General features: G+C 38.6%; 1 protein-coding gene across 2 annotated transcripts in view; it reads left to right on the forward strand.

Moving 5' to 3' along the window:
• The first annotated feature begins 10003 nt into the window (after positions 1 to 10003).
• The window catches only part of slc6a9 (solute carrier family 6 member 9), a 75469-nt gene continuing 71758 nt past the window's right edge, over positions 10004 to 13714 (forward strand). Inside the window, exon 1 of one of the 2 annotated variants that reach the window (XM_040044899.1) lies at positions 10004 to 10110. The gene's annotated coding sequence lies outside the window, so the exon portion shown is untranslated. Of the gene's footprint in view, positions 10111 to 10567; positions 11023 to 13714 lie in introns of those variants that run through there. The other variant, XM_040044898.1, reaches the window with a different exon arrangement.

The following is a 13714-nucleotide window of genomic DNA, read 5'->3' on the forward strand; positions in this document are numbered from 1 at the left end:
CTGGTACAAGCCCCTTTGCCACTTTGTTTCTCTACCTTTAGTTCTGAGCCAAACTTATGAAGATCATTAGATTCATTTTGCCTATTGTGGGTTTGTGACTTCTTTTTGGTTTTAAAGCATGTTAAAGCTCCTTAGCTTCCTGTTTATGATGTTACTTTTACTTTCCTTGTACTTTTAAATTGCTTGTTTCTCTCTGTCTTTAGTTCTCTTTAAATCCATAACTGTAACATTAATTACACAGAGTGTTACACATTCTACCTGACAAATAACCCTTGCCACCAGGGCATTACACTGATATAATGATGCTGAGGGCGTCAGCATGCAGACACACTAAGTGAAACGACTTTGCAAAAATACTGGGAAGAATGGCTTCATTTCAACATAGCAGACTCAGTGTCAGATTTGATAACTCCAGTTTTAGGTGTATGAGTAATCTTCATGGAACAATAGGGGTAAGATTTTCCCTGTCAACTGGGGAACTGTTTTTGAAGTCAAACACAGAAACAGAAAAATCAAAACATAAAAGAATGTCACTGGAGGGAATATCATAGACCAGGAGCTTCAGGATGAGAGATTCAGACTGACAAAACTGATTGCTACACTCCTGTTTTACTCATCTTTCTACCATTTTCTGCAGACACATTATCAGTACAGTCATTTAAATCACAATCCCTCTCATCTATAATTGCTTTCAGATTACTGACTGTTCGGCTGCACTGTCTAGCCACACTGCTAGAAGGTGTTAACCTCTTACAAACCTGAATGGGAAACGTCATTCCCTTCACTTGGCATGTTAGAATAAATTTTACAAGATCCCAGCTCTCCGGCTAGTTCTTCATAAACCGTGATTTCCTTCTCTTACAAACAGTAGTAATAGTAGTAGTTTGTAAGAGGTTAACACCTTCTAGCAGTGTGGCTAGACAGTGCAGCCGAACAGTCAGTAATCCCACCACCTTTGTTAGAGGACCTGACATCATATTTAGGAGGTAACAATGTTTCGGTCCTTAACACACAGTACTCACCCATCAGAGCTAAACCATTTTGGACTTTTGTACTCGGCCCTGAAAAGCTTAGAAATATGGTATCTAACCAGATTCTTACTCTGGATGGCATTACCTTGGCCTCCAGTAACGCTGTGAGGAACCTTGGAGTCATTTTTGACCAGGATATGTCCTTCAACGCACATATTAAACAAATGTGTAAGACTGCGTTCTTCCATTTGCGCAACATCTCTAAAATTAGAAATATCCTGTCTCAGAGTGACGCTGAAAAACTAGTTCATGCATTTATTACTTCCAGGCTGAACTACTGTAATTCATTATTATCAGGATGTCCAAAAAACTCCCTGAAAAGCCTTCAGCTAATCCAAAATGCTGCAGCAAGAGTCCTGACAGGGACTAGAAAGAGAGAGCATATGTCTCCTGTTTTGGCTTCCCTTCATTGGCTTCCTGTTAAATCCAGAATTGAATTCAAAATCCTGCTCCTCACATACAAGGTCTTAAATAATCAGGCCCCATCTTATCTTAATGACCTTGTAGTACCATATCACCCTATTAGAGCACTTCGCTCTCGCTCTGCAGACCTACTTATTGTTCCTAGAGTATTTAAAAGTAGAATGGGAGGGAGAGCCTTCAGTTTTCAGGCCCCTCTTCTGTGGAACCAGCTTCCAGTTTGGATTCGGGAGACAGACACTATCTCTACTTTTAAGATTAGGATTAAAACTTTCCTTTTTGCTAAAGCATATAGTTAGGGCTGGACCAGGTGACCCTGAATCCTCCCTTAGTTATGCTGCAATAGACGTAGGCTGCCGGGGATTCCCATGATGCATTGAGTTTTTCCTTTCCAGTCACCTTTCTCACTCACTATGTGTTAATAGACCTCTCTGCATTGAATCATATCTGTTATTAACCTCTGTCTCTCTTCCACAGCATGTCTTTTATCCTGTCTTCCTTCTCTCACCCCAACCGGTCGCAGCAGATGGCCCCGCCCCTCCGTGAGCCTGGTTCTGCTGGAGGTTTCTTCCTGTTAAAAGGGAGTTTTTCCTTCCCACTGTCGCCAAAGTGCTTGCTCATAGGGGGTCATATGATTGTTGGGTTTTTCTCTGTATCTATGAAGCGCCTTGAGGCGACTTTTGTTGTGATTTGGCGCTATATAAATAAAATTGAATTGAACTTCATGATTGAGTTATTTCATGTCATTGAGATTTGGTTTATTTTGTTTGAGCATATATCTGTGTATGTGTGTATACATATGCAGCTATCTATGTATATGTATATATTGGTTGTTTGTTTTATATGTCCAAAATAAAAGATTATCTTCATCATCATCATCAAAAGGGTGAGTGAAGAAGAAAAACGCAGCAGACTTGTCCTATTGCAGTGTAACTAAGGGATGATTCAGGGTCACTTGAAGCTTTATCAGAGAGGAAGGTTTTAGGCTTAATCCTAAAAGTAGAGTGGGTTTCTGTCTCTTGAATGGAAACTGGGAGCTGGTTCCACAGAAGAGGGGCCTGAAAGCTGAAGGCTCTGCCTCCCATTCTACTTTTAACTACTCTAGGAACAACAAGTAAACCAGCACTCTGATAGAGAGCTTTGTATGAGAGGAGAAGGATTTTAAATTTGATTTTGGATTTAACAGCTAGCAATGAACAAACGCCAATATGGGAGAAATATGCTGTCTCATTCTAATCCCTGACAGTACTGTCACATTTTGGAACAACTGAAGTTTTTTCACAAAGTTTCTAGAAGAACATGAAAATAATAAATTAAAATAGTCCAGCCTCGAAGTAATATATGCATGAACCGTCTTTCAATGGAATGTTGTGTACTTGAAATAAATAGCACGTGATAAAACCCACTGGTATCCCAAAAGCTCTTCTGTAGAGAGGAATAGGCTGAAATTCCTGTTAAATTAATGTTTAGCTGAACCTATTACTGCAGTCACTCTGAAAACAAAGGCTCATACACTGCAGCCTCTCACAGTTGTGTATTATTGGATTTTTTTCCTCAGATCATAAATGACCAAGTCTAAATTACTTTGTCATGTGTTGAGTTGAACTTCTCTTAAGATTCTTCCACCTGGACATTACCATAATAATGGGTGCATAACAAAGTAGAGAAATTTTATGTGCTATGAGGTTGTTTTCTGGATTTCCAGCAGCTCACAAATACCTAAAATATATCACCAGAAATCCATGTTACCAATATCGTTTGTGTTTTTAAAAAATAAAAATGAATTTGATCCAAACTGTAGTTCAGTTTCAAGGGTTATCTCTACACAGCCATGTAATGTGTGTTTGTATGCAGGAAGAATACTGAAAGTAATCCCAGTACAAACGTCTGGGCATCGTGCTTGTGTTGTTTTAGGCTACTGCCAGTTGGGGGCAGTGTATCAAACATACTGTTAGCTACTTCACTTCAAGTTTTTACTTGAAGTGTTTACTTTTGTTGTTGCTTTTCCCATGTTACTAAGAAGACTAGTTATACAGAGAAAAGGCATGCTGGGATTCAACTAATGCTTGTGTGCAATTATCCAAAAAGCCACAACTTGCAGCTCATCACATGTACACTAATCTGGTGAGAGCGAAAAGTCAACAGATAACTGTTAATCATTAGATTTATATCGCAGGCTGACTTGTATCGAAGGCTGAACGAGACATAAGACGCAGAGAACTGTAGTCTTATACCCTTCGTCCAACTCCAGTGCTCCAGTGCTCGTGTTGCATTGTGAAACTCTTTGTAAATCCTGAGGTTCCTCACTAGTTGTCCTTCTTGTTTGCAGATCACAAGTAGCCGACCACTAGTACTATATTTAAAAATCAGATTAGCTTCTTGTTTAAACCTCTTATAACTCATTATGCATAATAGTTATGTTCATGCATTTTAGATCCTACAGTCCTTTATTGATTTTGTTTCCACTTTCTTGTGATTAAATAAAATAATGAATTTTGTTTGTTTTGGATCACTGGATTGGTTAAAGTACCTAAAGACTTACTGTGACGCTTTGCTTTAATGTATTTATGCATGTATAAACATGAATACTTAAATCATTTTTAATCGGTGTGTCCAAAAAACGAGGAAGTCCTAATATTTTGACCACACATTTTTTTGTATGTTTGTCGCTCTGCATTAAGTCAGCATGCGGATTATTTGTTTAAAGAATTTACAAGAAAGGTGCCTAAGACAGCTCAGACTGTGTTGAAGAATTAAGGTGGTTATCATACATAAGATCCTTTCTTTTTAATACTGTCTATTTATCTAAATTTGCTTATCCAAATCAGAGTCTCCAGAGGTCCACTGGAGAGGTTGGTGAATCGTGGGAATTATTACAGCACCCTGCTACCAGTAAGGACTACTCAGCTCAAGTGCATCATCTTCTGGAAAAATCTGGCTATTGCTAACAATGCACTAAACAAGCTAAAGCAGTACCTGGAAATCAAACTTCGAAGGGGGATGAAACTAACCGAAAAGGCTGTTAAACCACTTATTGGCTTGACTGAATGTATTGGGTAAGGAGATGGAGCTAAGGCATATGCTAGTGGAGTTTAGTGTAAGGCTGAAGAAACATCACACAATAACAAAAAAATTCTGCTGCCACACTAGGTTGAGATATGAGAAATGGGCTATAAAACATCCCTCTGTCTTAGGATGTAAACATAAGAGGAATTTATGACATAGAGGCTAATTTGCACAAATAAGAATTGGAAATGGCACAATACCACTTTTTTTTTTATGTCCGACACTGATACCGATATCATGAAATTGGATATCTGCCAATACCGATATGAATCCGATATAGTCTATTTTATAATCAATAAAAATGTTTGGTTTTTTTTTTTTTTTTTTTTAAATATCTCGCTGCATTTTGTATACTCAAGCTTAAAGAGACAAAACACTAAAGCTATGCTATTACACTTGTATGCAAAAATACACTGCACCCAAAATATTTTGCAGCAATACTGATCTTTTTATTTAAACCTTTAGGAGAACTTTAAATCTTAGTATTTAAAAAGTAATTTAAAATGCAATTTTATACTGATTTCAAAAACTCTTTGGTTCTGAAAAAAGAAGTGCAATATCAGCACAAAATGTTTATATTCAACAAGTTCAAAAAAACAAGTTGTAGACTGGACCCTTTTATACTTAAAGCTTAACATAAATAGACATCCAGAGTGGAAAACAGTGCAAATAAATGAGAAAACAGCTTCATGACACTCATCTTTTATCAAGATGGATGTCAGTGTGAGCTGTTTCTATCACATTTAACTTGAGACTGAATTTTGTGTAATTTCTATACAAAACTTAACACAAGTATGAAAAAAAAGTGTTTTTCATAGTTTTTTTTTTCCTGAACCACAAAACTGTTTAGCCTGCAACACATTTTTTTTCGAAGTATAACTTGAGTCTATCCATTGTATGGTCAGACTTAGCAACAACAACGCACAGACCTCCGAGCTCCATATATCGGTTGTTAAGCTTAACATCAGAATGCTTTAAAAACATTCAGAGATGAACTTAAACACTTGCTTTACTTCTCTGGGATAGCTTGCATGGAGATGTAACGCTGGTTTGGCAGCACGTAGCGAGGCTCCAGGTGCTTTCAGTGTGAAAGCAATATCCCCGATATCCGATCCAGTAATTTAGGTCAGGATCGGACAGATACTCTATATCAGATTGGTCCATCCCTAATAAGAATTCAGGTGAATCTCCAAACTTTGCCATGCCCATAAGTGAGACCATAGTTTGAGCTACACTAAGGTTAGAAGCTACTTTACCGTTGCTTTGGTAGTGACCAAAATAGTGACTTTGCAATGTACCCCATACAGAAACAGTGTGAGAAGCTCAGACACCCAGAAGGAGCTCAAAGTAGCTGTGGGCATCCGTTGCAGATCCCAGATGAAAGACTTCCATCATTGTTTTTTGGGGGCATGTCAAACTCGATAGAGATTGACTGGTAAACTCACAGAACACCCACAGAAAGTGCTGAAAATATTCATCGTGAGAGGGATGGGTGGGTAACCTTCTTCGGCCTGCTGTTACCACGATCCAACATTGTATAAGTGGAAGAAAGTTAATGAACTGATGAATGAATTTAATTATAAACAGAATCCCATAACCTACAGCAAAAAAAGGACCATTTACTTAATGATACACTTCCTGCGAGGGTGCTCTTATAACTGTATAAATCTAATAAAGAAAGATATGCTCAAAAGGAGCAATGTATGGTGTTGCAAGTCCTCATGTTTTGAAATAAACGATCATGTATTTAAAATCAATCTCACTAATTATAGGTTCGTTTTTCAAACATGAGTCAACAATATTATGTATTGAGCCACTCTGTAACACAACTCCTTGCTAGTTCACTTTAGTGGAATATTTGCATTCTGTGTGAGTGTTGTCAAGGAGGTTAAACTATGTATACATCTCTGGCTTTGTTTATCTAACCCAAGGGATTCTGGGCCTTGTCAACTGTCACTAGGTCAGAAGTCACTACCCATCTACAAATGCTAGGCAGAAAATGGTTGATAATGGTAATGAATTCAAATTTTTGACTACTTAATCTTATGTCACCTTTAGTTACACTTTGCCTGAAATTATTGAAGCAGTGAAAAAGTTGTAAGTCACTTATTTTTGTATTTTCTGAAAACATCCTTTTTGACAGGGTTTCCTTTCAGACATGCCATTCCTTAAACACTTAGATGCTATCTTTTGGGGTCAAAGGTCATGAGAAGACTCATCCTTCTGCACCATTCAGTCGAAATAACTTTCAGTTTTAACTAGTTGAAAAACAGCTTAGTTTTACTTACTTTTCAAAGTGACTCACAAAAAAAAATGTCTAAATCTATTTTGTGCATTCTATTTGTCAGCTGAAAAAACTGCACTGTAGAAATCAATGAATATTTAGTGGCTGTACTGAGGTCGTAAAACCGCACTAGGCAGTATGTTTACAGTGGCAAATTCACAAAATCACATAACTAGATAATTGATAAATAAAATCAACATTAAATTAACCCATTAGTGCAGTTCATGAAATATCCAGATAAATATTGTCACTCATCGATACTTTCTAAACGCGCATATATATATATATATATATATATATATATATATATATATATATATATATATATATACACACACACACACACACACACACACACACACACATATAAATAAAATGGCACTCTGCGCGATTCCAGTTTCTTTTTTAAAAGCAACAGACAATAGAAATGCTTTAAATGTCCTGACATAACTTTTTTTCCATTCTTAACATATGTAACCGGTTTTATTTTAAGCTATGTAACAACCATTTCTACGGAAGGCGTGTTTCTTTACAGCAAAAAAAATAACTTCAAAAGCACATTAGACCAAAGAAATTTGAGGAACAGTGATAGACAAGAAATGGAACAGAAAAGTTTCCTCTTGTAACATCTTGTAGAGTTTTAAGTAAGTTCCTGTTGCAGAATTATAGCCTCTTATTGTAAAGTACGCTGCCCCTAAAAAAAGAAGCACAAAGCAAGAAGTCTCTCTTTCCTCCTCTTTCGGTTTGAGTGATTTCACACGTGTTTGCATCGACAGGTTACTAGATTTATTTCTAAGAACCTTTTTAGTCGATAGACAAAACATATTTTCTAATGCATGTTTAAAGTACGTCTTGAGTAATGAGTCCAAAATTGTTTGTACTTAAATACAAAGTGTCCAGTACTATTCAAATGGGCTTTAGAGATTGGTGATATTAAGTGAGTGACAAAAATTGTGCTATCCTTGTCCACATTACATACAGATCTACATAGTATAGATTTAAAAATATTTACATCTCTAGGCTAAAGACATGAAGGCTAATTGAATTCAGGAGTTAGCAAGCCTCAAGTCTAATTCACAAGATACACCTGCTGATTGAACCATATCTTCCAAAAATCAATTTTACAAGGCTTATGATCATAGAGCTGAAAAGTCTCAAAGATAGAAATGCATAGAATATGTAATATAGACTCAAAACACACAACTGAATGTTTAGCAGAACAGGCCACCAGAGCAGAGCAGACCAAATCTGCAAATGTATCAGATCACAATTTACAAATGGAGAAAATCAATAACTTCATGTACAGTAATGTGCAAAAGTCTTGCACTAACTGCCATTTAAAAAAATATTTTGCAAGGACAATGGGAAATAAGTACAGCAATTTTTCAAAACTTGTTACAAGATACATGGAAATACAGTGTATACGGTAGAAACTGTTTGTATAATTCTAGCACGGCTGAAAGACTAGATTTTGTATCAGAATCAGAATCAGAATCAGAAAGGGGTTTATTGCCAAATGTTGAGCAGGTTTACAACATTAGGAAATTGCTGCGGTGCTTCAGTGCAAACATAGTGTCATAAAGATATAAAAATAAGAATAAGAATTAAAAGTGCTACATAGAAAGATATGTGCATGAGATATACATGAGATATATACATGAGAATAAGAATTAAGAGTGCTACGTAGAAAGATATATACATTAGTGCAGGTGGTGATCAGTGCCAAACATGGAATGATGCAGTGACACAGCGTAGGGTCATGTGATAGTGGCGGGGACAGTCATATGGTTATTGTTCATGTGTCCAACAGCAGAGGGGAAGAAACTGTTCTTATGGCGAGAGGTTCTGGTGCAAATGGACCGGAGCCTCCTGCCTGAGGGGAGCAGGTCAAACAGACTGTGTCCAGGGTGAGAAGGGTCAGCTGAGATCCGAGCTGCACGCCGCAATGTCCTGGAGGTGTACAGGTCCTGCAGGGATGGGAGTCTGCAGCCAATCACCTTCTCAGCAGAGCGCACAACACGCTGCAGTCTCTGTTTGTCCCTGATAGTGGCTCCAGCGTACCACACGGTGATGGAGGAGGTGAGGATGGACTCGATGATAGCAGTGTAGAACTGCATCATCGTCCGTGTTGGCAGGTTGAATTTCTTCAGCTGCCTCAGGAAGTACATCCTCTGCTGGGCTTTCTTGATGACGGAGGTGATGGTGGGCTCCCACTTCAGGTCCTGGGTGATGGTGGTACCCAGGAAGCGGAATGAGTCCACAGAGGTGATGGGGGTGTCAGTCAGGATGATGGGGGGGAGTGGGGCTGTGTGCTTCCTGAAGTCCACAATAATCTCCACTGTCTTCTGGGCATTCAGTATGTATATCAAAGTATGACCACCTTTATTCTTTAACAAAGCCTGAAGTCTCTTTGGCTGGTTTTCTTATAATTTCTTTAAGTGGTCTTCAGGAATAGTTTTTCAGGCTCTTGTGAATAATTCACAGGTCAGTGTTAGGTGGCTTCCTCTGAAACGGGTTAGGCACAAAGCAGTCAGTATTGAAAGAAAAATTATTGAAACCTTCGAAAACCTGAAGAACTACTGCTCAAAAGTACTTGGAAAAAAATGCATAATAAAATGTGTTTCCTTGGACGCAAATTATAAAGAAATGAGGGGTCGTTCAGTACTTTACTTTTTCTTGATATTGCAAGACTGAAAAGAATATTTTTTGTAATATTATCAGTACATTGTTGATTTGCAATAGATGTTCATATTTTTATATATTCTTATGGGTATATATGTGTATTGTTTATTTCCATAGGTTTAAGGTTTATGTCCATAGTGCTCATTCAGCAATTTGATTTTCTGGAAGAAATATAAAGATAAATGAAATTGTCAACTTCAAACTTAGCTTTAACTTTACCCAAGAGCCAGCTGAGGTAACTGAGTTGCTTAGAGGTTGTCAAAGCCCACAGAGATTATTCCACAATCCTATTTTGTTATACATTAAAAGAAAAACTTCCAAATCCCCATAATTGCCATATTATTAATTTCTAGATTATATAGTGTTGAAAGAAAGAAAAATGTAAGCATCTATTTGTGGATCCATTTGCTTTCATACCTTTATTGGCATTATAGATAGACATTATTATACGGCGTTCAACATGAACACCTTCACCAAAATGTTGTTTACCACCCCGACTGTAGGAAAACCCTCACCTCCCTCCTCTCACTCCAGCCTCTGACCAGCACCATGCCGGCGTGCCTGCTTTCTCCTCGGCGTTAAACCTAACGAGCCTCCAATCTGATCTCTCCAGAAGCAAGGTAGAAGGTAAAGCCCATATCTGCATGCCATTCAAAAAAACCCTCCGGAGTATTATCATTCATTCTTCAGCTGCGTCTTATCATCCGCCACACACCCATCATGTTTTCTGTGGACGCCCAGAAGCTTCATTCTATCAGCAGTGGCTTACTGCACTACACAGCCTATAGGCTACCGCACCTGTCTGGGGCATCGCATGGACTCATTACCTCTGCCTTTATTGGGCTCAATTCGCTTCTTAATCAGAGCACACTAACCCATACCGGACATACAAAATGTCAGAAAACACGCACATGCGGTGGTCACAATCACACTGATCTGCGAGAGGAACCGCTGCAGTGTAACAAAAGAGAAAGCGTTCAGCACACCGCTGAACACGTGTAGCTTCACTAATTATGCATTATGTAGAGGGGGAGGGAGTGACAGGCACCTACATCGTGTCACAGCAGTTTAAATGCTCCCGTATTAATCTACAATGTTTCCATGGCACCCAAGTTTGGCTTCTAGTCACCATATAAGGGCTTGTATTCATATATAGAAAAGGCACGTGCTGTTCGGGATCGATACTTAAACGCGTAATTGGTGAGTGTCTGAAGCTGGCCATGCACTACAGTGAGCAGATACAGGGTAGCACCGCCAAACTGACGCAGTAACCCGCATCAATAAGAGCCTCTGACAGGTCTGTTCAGTCAGTGTGCCCCACATGGTCGCCGATTTTGGAGTAAAGCGAAAGAAAGAAAAAAAGGAGGAGCTGCTGTTGGCCAGGCGGTGACAGACGCCGGGGGGTGGACGACAAAACCAAGGTGATGCAACTTCCAATAAGCAAAACTGACGGAAAAACTTGTACACAGTGCAGAGTGCGACCAGGTGGCAGGATCACCTCTACACGGCCAGATCTCCTAACGACCGGCAAAAGAAAAAGTAGGTTGTGTTTCAGTTTTTCACCTCAGTGGTCTTTTAACGCGGAGTCATTAAGGAGCAACTTTGTCTTTTACCTCGTTGCGCGTCGAGCGGCTGATGTTAAAGGGAGACAAAGCGTACAGCCGGCGGTCTCGGTTTGAAGTAAGGGTGATGATTGCTCTGGTAACTAAGTGATGTTGAGGAGCTGTTATTTTAACGGCAGCAGGGAACACGTGGCACTGCTTGTAAACCCTCCTTGTTACTACTAGAAGGGGGAAAGGGAGCATTTTGGGGGGGATGCTTGGAGATGATGTGGTGGTGGTGTTTGGGGGCGGGATAAAGAAACTGAAGGAGGAGGGGGAGGGGGGGGATTTCCGCGGTAGAATGTTCTTACTTCCTCTCCCCTTTCTTCCTGTCAGATACTCAAGGGTGAAAGGCTTGTATCACTAACAGAGACACTGTTGAATGAAATCAAACAAGCCCACGCTTGAACTACAGAAACTTAGTTGTAGCGATCTAACATGCTAGATAGGTTTAAAGTTGGCCTCAATCAGCAATTGTCCAACTTGATCAAACACATTTTTTTTGTTCTCATGCAATGACATTGCGGTGACATGGTTGTGGCCTTTGTCAAAGTGGGTGGGAATCAAGTGCAGCGGTCAGACTCTTTTCTTGGCACCGTCTTGATCATTCCTGACAGCTCTGTTGCTGCTATTCTTCCTTCCTTACTTTGATGTTGTCTACCATTACATATCTGAAAATTGCTTGTGCTCATAGTGAACTTCTTTGAAAACTTCACTTTTAGTTACATGATTTGTTATGTACCTAAAAGTGAATAACAAATTATGTACCTAAGGTAAGATGCCAGTGTTACATTTATTTAATTCAAGTAATGGTTATTGAACTTCTAGTGTTATTACTGATGATAAATGCTGTAATGGCCTGAAAATCACAAAATTATGCATTTCTTGTAATATTACAGCAAGCCAGGTTGTTGTTGTTGTTGTTGTTGTTGTTATTATTATTATTATTATTATTATTATTATTATTATTATTATTATTATTAGTGGTAGCAGTAGTAGTATTTACAGAGAATTTCTATACAGAAAATTAAAAGTATCAAATCCCTGATGATGTTAATTGAGACAACTGTCAGTTTTACATAAACAAAGATAAACATCAAATAAAGAGTTGCTGTTTCATTGATGATAAAATGAATCATTATGTCATCAATGGTGATTCTCTAGTTTTTCAATGCAGTCTAAGCTTCCCACTGATCAGTAAAGAATTAATGTGTTCTGTATGCTTCAAGTGCATCGTCACAACTTATTCAAATTGTGTGTTGGGCTGAATGATAAATGTGTAGTATGTCAACAGAGACTGTGCATGCATTAACAACAGTCCAGCCCACTATAAAAAGACATGCCACCCTTTTCCATTGAATCTTTACTCCCACAAAAGAGTACTTTTCTTTAACATTTTCTATTTGTTTTCCCGAGGCACTGCTCTCTAGGCCACATGGGTTCCTTTACCGTGATCACAAGTCCAGCCCTCCTTTGAGTGTTTTAAAAGCTAGTGAAAAGTAAATTACCAATAAGAGTGTTATTTCAACAATATAATGTGGTAATTTAATGCTAGAAAATGAAAATTAAGCTTTTCCAACTTTGTTATGTCTCCAACACATCCTCATAGCTAAATAACAACGTTTATAGGTAGTGACTCCTGAACTGTCAAATCTAACCATTTACATGAAAAACATCAGTGAGTTGCTCTTGCTCACATGGTTTCATAATGCACTTCCTGACACAGAGTCTCATTCTGTTAAAGAGTTCAGGTTTTCTACAAAACATGCGTGCATCTGAACAATCCAGGTTATACAAAGTGGAGAAGGGGTCTAGACAGGGCTGGCAAACCTGTTTTGATAGCTTAATTAAGGACATTTAAACTTTAAAATGAATAGCTTTGTGTACTTAAGCTATTATTCAGTGGCTTACCTGCAAGTTTCTTGTTGAACATTGAAGGGGAAGTGGTAGTGTAGGAGGAAGCTCTAACATTTGCCAAGTGGTAAACCAGCTACCAATAGTTAACACGAGCCTTCATTTTTCCTAGTTTATTAAATAGTTCATAAAGTTATAAGTGATAAAATTTGTTCCCCATCGCCGGTTCTGTAAAGTTAAACCCTACCTGTAAGTTGTCACATTGGTTCCTTATGTTTTCATATATAAATAGGAAATCCTACCCGTCTGGAATTGGAATGCCAACATCCAAAGAACAGTTTCAAAGTTAAATGCATTAGGCCTTGGTTGCTGGGGGCTTTCCATGATGAGTGTTTTTTTTCCTTCACTCGCCTCTTACCACTCTCCATGTGTTTATACACCACTCGGCATTTAATCATTAGTTATTATGAATTTCTCTTCCACAGTATGTGTTTTCTTCTGTCTCCTGCCCCTCATCCCCAGCTGGTAATGGCAGAGGGCTGCCTCTCCCTGAGCCTGGTTCTGCCAGATGTTTCTTCCTGTTGAAAGGGAGTTTTTCCTTCCTGCTGTCACCAATTGCTTGCTCATAGTGGGTCGTCTGATTGTTTAGGTTTTCTCTACTTGAGGCAACTGTTGTTGTGATTTGGCACAATATGAATGAAATAGACAACATGAATTAAATAAACTGTCAGCTGGAAGTGGAAGTAGTTAAGTCTTAACACGTATGCCATAAAAAA

Source organism: Simochromis diagramma, unplaced genomic scaffold (assembly GCF_900408965.1).
Source record: "Simochromis diagramma unplaced genomic scaffold, fSimDia1.1 OVJJ01000663.1, whole genome shotgun sequence".
Lineage (NCBI taxonomy): Eukaryota > Metazoa > Chordata > Actinopteri > Cichliformes > Cichlidae > Simochromis > Simochromis diagramma.